Source organism: Macrobrachium rosenbergii, chromosome 41, assembly GCF_040412425.1.
Source record: "Macrobrachium rosenbergii isolate ZJJX-2024 chromosome 41, ASM4041242v1, whole genome shotgun sequence".
Lineage (NCBI taxonomy): Eukaryota > Metazoa > Arthropoda > Malacostraca > Decapoda > Palaemonidae > Macrobrachium > Macrobrachium rosenbergii.
In genome coordinates this window covers 93,440,257-93,446,256 of record NC_089781.1, presented here as the reverse complement: position 1 = coordinate 93,446,256, position 6,000 = coordinate 93,440,257, and the positions used below count along the sequence as shown (strand labels likewise).

Sequence of the window (6,000 nt, the reverse complement as noted above, 5' to 3'; positions counted from 1 at the left end):
TCCTCCTTGTCAAGTATCCGTCGAATACTTGACAATGAGGTCTGTTGGTCCTGGAAAGCTTTGTAGCTTTCTTTGAATAAATATCTCCGATAGATACCATCCAGTTTCAATGAGGTCCTGTCAGTATATATATATATATATATATATATATATATATATATATATATATATATATATATATATATATATATATATATATATATATACACATATATATATACATTTTATATAGTGTGTATGTGTGTGAGTTTATAATACTTTTTCTAATCCATTTTGCTGTGTTTTCCGCGAGTGGGAAATTTACATAAGTCGCCCCACGTCAGTAATAACTGACAATCACTAAAAGAACGAATGCTAGATAAAATTCTAGAACCTATCACTTTTCTTACTAAAAATTTAATGCATTAACTCATCCGAAATAACCAAAAAAAAAAATAAATAAATAAAAAATGCGCCGAAGCTCCTTCGGTGCAATCGAGTTTTCTGTACAGCCACGGCCCATGAAACTCAGCCACGGTCCGGTGGTGGCCTGTGATGCCGGTACCTATACCGGTGCCAAAAGTACAATTATGGCTAAATTTAACCTTAAAAAAAATCAAAACTACTGAGGCTACAGGGCTGCAATTTGGTATGTTTGATGATTGAAGGGTGGATGATCAACATACCAATTTGCAGCCCTCTAGCCTCAGGAGTTTTTAAGATCTGACGGCGGACAGAAAATGTGCAGACAGAAAAAAGCGCAGACGGACAGGCAAAGCCATCTCAATAGTTTTCTTTTACAGAAAACTAATAGAATTACATTATCCTGAACTACCTTGGAATTCGGATGGGTGAGTTTTTCTAGTAGCGAAATTTGCGAAATCTTTGAACCTAATTCTAAGGAGTCATAGAATCCAAATAGTATTTAAAATCATTTGTTTTTCATAAACAGACAATAAATATAAGATCCACAAGAGATATATCCTTATTTTTTTATGAAAAAAAGATTTTTTAGGAAACATCAACTATGAAAATATTAGGGACAAATATGCTGACGTTACTAAATACGGTAGCAGGTCGGTTTCGCGATCTTGTTCTGATACACCGGATGCAGGTTCGAATCTTTCTACGGACGTCAGAATTGCTTCATATTCTTGCAATTTGATCTTAGGCTTTGCAGTGACAAGCGTACCCAAAAAGTGTGAAGCTTCCCAAAAGTCAAGAGGGCATCATGGGTATCATAATTCTATATCTATATCTATATATATATATATGATAATAGAGTGTTTAATACAATGTATTGATAAATTATAATTACCTCTACAATGCATTCTAACTGCAACGCATTGCAATATGATATTCAAATGAATGTTGCAGACATCGCCAAAGAAAACGACAATGAAAACAGGAAAATCACACCACGTCAAAACTAAGGGAGCGAAGGCAAAATCTAATTTTCAAATTAGGATGCTAATTCCTTGTCTAATGCACTAATTAAACATCCAAGAGATAATTTTTGAGGGGGGGAGGGGGGAAAGGAATCTTTGATGCCGAAACTAATTCGGATCCGGGCAGGAATTGTATTTCTGGAACCCCCCAAAAAAATAAAATAAAAAAAAATGCATCGCATCGCCAACTTGCACTCAGTATTTACTTGCAGTTTTGAATCAGTGCAAGAGTTGTGAAGTGAATAAAAAAAAATATATATGCCTTGGGGTGGGCGTGGCCTCCTGCTGGAAATGCCTGTGGGAGGAGCCGGAGGGGGCGGAGCTTAGAGGCTTTAGAAGGGAGAGGCGTGGACGCTTGGAGGCTGGCAGTCGCCCCCCAGCAGTTGCGATGATAGTGTGGCACCGCTGCCTCGCCGAGTGCCTCTCGCAAACCCGTCTCACTTCCAGCTTTCGGGAATTGGATTAGGAATGCTATTCCAGTCGACCGCCCGCCACATACTGCCGGAACGCGATGGATAAGTTGATGTGATTCCAACAGATTTCAGTTCTTTGCCTGGCTAGTTCACATAAACTGGAATATTTTCCAGGTCTGTGACTGGAATCTGTTCCAGGGCCCCTTAGCTGGAATAGGCCAGATACTCTGAGTAGGAATTTACGGAAACAGCGAGAAAAAACTGCAAATGCTCAAGAAAACTGAGCTAAACTTGTCTCGAAAGTCTCTTCTTTAGAAAAACAGGCTGAAATTACCCATGAGAGACAATTGAAAAGGTAAGTTTCTTGATAAGTTCACAATTATTCGACAGTTTTTAATTTATTAATTAATGCTGCATAAATAATTTTCATATATTATCTAACTATAACGTTGGGATTCGGGGTGTAAAAGATCTTGCTAAAATGGATTGAAAGATATAGAATATAACGCAATTTTCAGAGAGCAAGCATCTTAAACATTCGCTCTAAAAGAACAAGCATTAGTGTCTCTAAAGAATAAGTATTAAGTAGGACACCTTTTACAAAACTAGGAAACTACAAGTTTAAGAAACAAGAGAGAAAATGATACGAACGTGGCTATATTGCAAACTTACAGTAGTTCAGTCTCGAAGCTAGCATGAACGAGGCAGCATAGGATGATTCTGTCAGTATTTCCTTGGAAATTAATAGCCTGTCTAAATTCATGATTCTATCAGAATACGACATGACAGAATCGTTAAGTTAATTATTTCAGTAAAGATCGAATCGTTAAATTAAGTATTTCAGTAAAGGATAAATGATAAATTTGAATGATAGTGAACTGCCATAAATCGAAGATATTTACTATCAAGCATTAATCTAGAAGTCCTTCTGATACACAGCGTTTTTATAGGAAAACTGGACATAATTATTCTTACAAAGCAGTAGTGAATCGTATTTACGGTCTTTCATCAGTACGCAATGAAAATCACTAGTAAAACTTCAAGAACTGGTTTTAATACTTAAGAACTGAGAATAGATATTATCCTTTATGATATCCAACAGTTCATAAAAAAATTTAGGTCAAAATGAAAAGAAAAAAATTGAAAGTCAGTCGGTATTTTTCCCCACATATAAAAGTATATATATCTTTAAGTCTCGGTGAGTTTCTGTACACAAAGCTAAAGGCAGTTAGATAAAATACAATCTTAAAACAATGCTTAATTTGTCTGTACAATCAACAACTGAACGGCTTTCGCGATTCTAAATTATAGCATGGCCTTGTTATTATGATTACTAACAAATGCAACAATAAAGATAGATAAATATGAAAGAAAAATAAGGCTACCAAGAATACCATTCCCTCAGTGACATGGAACATGACGCATCTCCAAAAAAAAAAATAAATAATAATTACACAATAAAAAAATAATCGATAAAAATCCCAAACAACAGAATGAGGGGAAGAAAAAAAATGTAAAAAAAAAAAGAATAATTATGTCGTCAACTTCCCCACCTGTCGCTCAGTCGGCAAGGAGGTTTCCCCTCGGGTCCCCTATCTCTCTCTCTCTCTCTCTCTCTCTCTCTCTCTCTCTCTCTCTCTCTCTCTCTCTCTCTCTCGTCGGCTTTCCCCTCAGCAGAGCCGACCGATGCTGAGGGCGCACGTGTTCCGGGGACCTCAACTTCCGCTGGCGAGGGGAGAAAGATGCGCCGGGGAGAGAGAGAGAGAGAGAGAGAGAGAGAGAGAGAGAGAGAGAGAGAGAGAGAGAGAGAGATATTTTCTATCACAGTCTGTCGTATTTATTAACTGATTCTCACTTTCAGTAGAATGAGCGTCCGCCAACAGAGAGAGAGAGAGAGAGAGAGAGAGAGAGAGAGATTTTCTATTATATTTCGTCGTATTTACTGATTCTCTCTTTAAGTAGAAAGAGCGTCCGGCAACAGAGAGAGAGAGAGAGAGAGAGAGAGAGAGAGAGAAGTTTGAGAGATTTGGCCCCCCCCGCTCTCTCTCTCTCTCTCTCAATATCTCCCCTCTAGGAGGGGAAAGTCCAGGAAAGGGAAATCGGGAGATTATTACCTGTTTGTTTTTATCTGTTTTATTCTTTCATGTTTGTTTGTTTGTTGTCGCTGCTAGATTTTGGATTTTTTTTAAAAAACACTCTTTTGAGTTTACGTTGTTTTCGCTGAGTTTTCAATACGAAAATCGTTCCTATATTGCTTTGTAATAACTAGTTTCCGTGATTTCAGAACCTGTGAAGTTATCTCAGATATAATGAATCGCTGGCACTTTTTTCATTATATCCCATTATATTCATCCGCAATATTGTCATATTCCATTCCATTCATCCTCGACATTTTCATTGTATTCCCTTTCTATTCACCCGCAATATTCTTATTATATTCCATTATACTAATCCTCAATATTCTCATTATATTCCACTTGATGCATCGGTAATATTCTCATTATATTCCATTATATCCCTCCGCAATATTCTCATATTCCATTATATTCATCCGCAATATTCTCATTGTATTCCATTATATTCATCCGCAATATTCTCATTATATTCCATTATATTCATCCGCAATATTCTCATTATATTCCATTATATTATCCTCAATATTCTCATTATATTCTATTATATTTATCCGTAATATTCTCATTATATTCCATTATATCCATCCTCAATATTCTCATTATATATCATTATATTCATCCGCAATATCCTCGTTATATTCCATTATATTCATCCGCAATATTCTCATTATATTCATTCGCAACATTCTTGTTATATTCACCCACAACATTCACATTATAATTCACATTAAACTTAGCCACTAGGGAGCAAGGCAGCCCAACTATGTGCCTGTCCCTAGCCAGGATAAATAGGGAGGGTGGAATTGGGGAGAGCATTTCCGTCCTTAAAACTTCTGCCAGATGCAATTATGGAATGAGCCCTAAACGACAGAAAAGTTTGAAGCGGCTCATTAAAAACAGCGACCCCGACTAAGGATTACGATGAGAAGAGCGACCCCGACTAGGGATTAAGATGATAGAAAGCAGGAGAGGAGGAAGTTGACGCTAAATTATTACAATGAAACAAACCGTTACTCATTTTTAGGCAGCTCAAGTTACAACCTTTCGTATGCTCCTTACGGCCAATATAAGAACAAATGCCACAATTTATATATATATATATATATATATATATATATATATATATATATATATATATATATATATATATATATAATTTATATATATTGTATATATAAACGCAACCATAAAATACCGACAAATAACTTCCAAAATATTACAAAATAAATCTAATATTGCTTCAACTTCTGGAAAAGGTACTCGCTACTTTAATCCAAAAAAACAAAGCAACGTTTGATACACGTGACTAAATAACTTTTTCGGAAAATAACTTTGGAAAAAAAATTGGCAACATGCGCAACAAAAAAAACCCTGCAACAACATCAAATAATGAACCTGTTCTGGTATAAACACTTCCGCATTTACTCATGAATAAATAGCACTCATTCATAAATTATTGCATTCATTCATAAATTATTCATTTCACCTTGACACAGCTAAATGGAAATGGCGTTTTTTTAAAGGCAAAAATTGCGATTGTATTTGCTATCCTAATTACGGAATCGATGAATATATTCGCCGTGAAATTACAATGTCTTGATGAGGTTCCGATATTAAGATAATGAGTAATAGACAATTATTAAACCAGTATTTAATTATTAGCGATGTGAAAATAACACAGAGATGTAAGACTTAATAACTGACTTGCAAAATTCAAATACAACGATGGGATATTAAAATACAAAAATGCAAATTTAGCTTGCCGAGATGTAAAATTGCAATACTGATAACTAAAGCAAAATTCATGAAGAGCGAAATTAAAATACTTTTAAAACTATTGTATATCACGCAAATCGAAATTTAAATATTGAGATGTGTAACTGGAATATTGATAATATTACAATGCTGGTACGCAAGAATTAAAATGCGTGTATTTACCATTAAAATACTGATATATTAATTTTAAATTTTGACATGTATTTTAGTATAATTACTGAGGTGGGGCATGCGAACGGTGATTCATAT

The 6,000-nt window shown here is 35.2% G+C and overlaps 1 protein-coding gene across 1 annotated transcript in view; it reads left to right on the top strand.

The window, feature by feature from the left end:
- Positions 1 to 1,786: 1,786 nt before the first annotated feature.
- Positions 1,787 to 6,000, top strand: part of LOC136827016 (lachesin-like) — a 115,292-nt gene continuing 111,078 nt past the window's right edge. The window contains exon 1 of the mRNA XM_067084699.1: positions 1,787 to 2,195. The gene's annotated coding sequence lies outside the window, so the exon portion shown is untranslated. The remainder of the gene's footprint in view (positions 2,196 to 6,000) is intronic.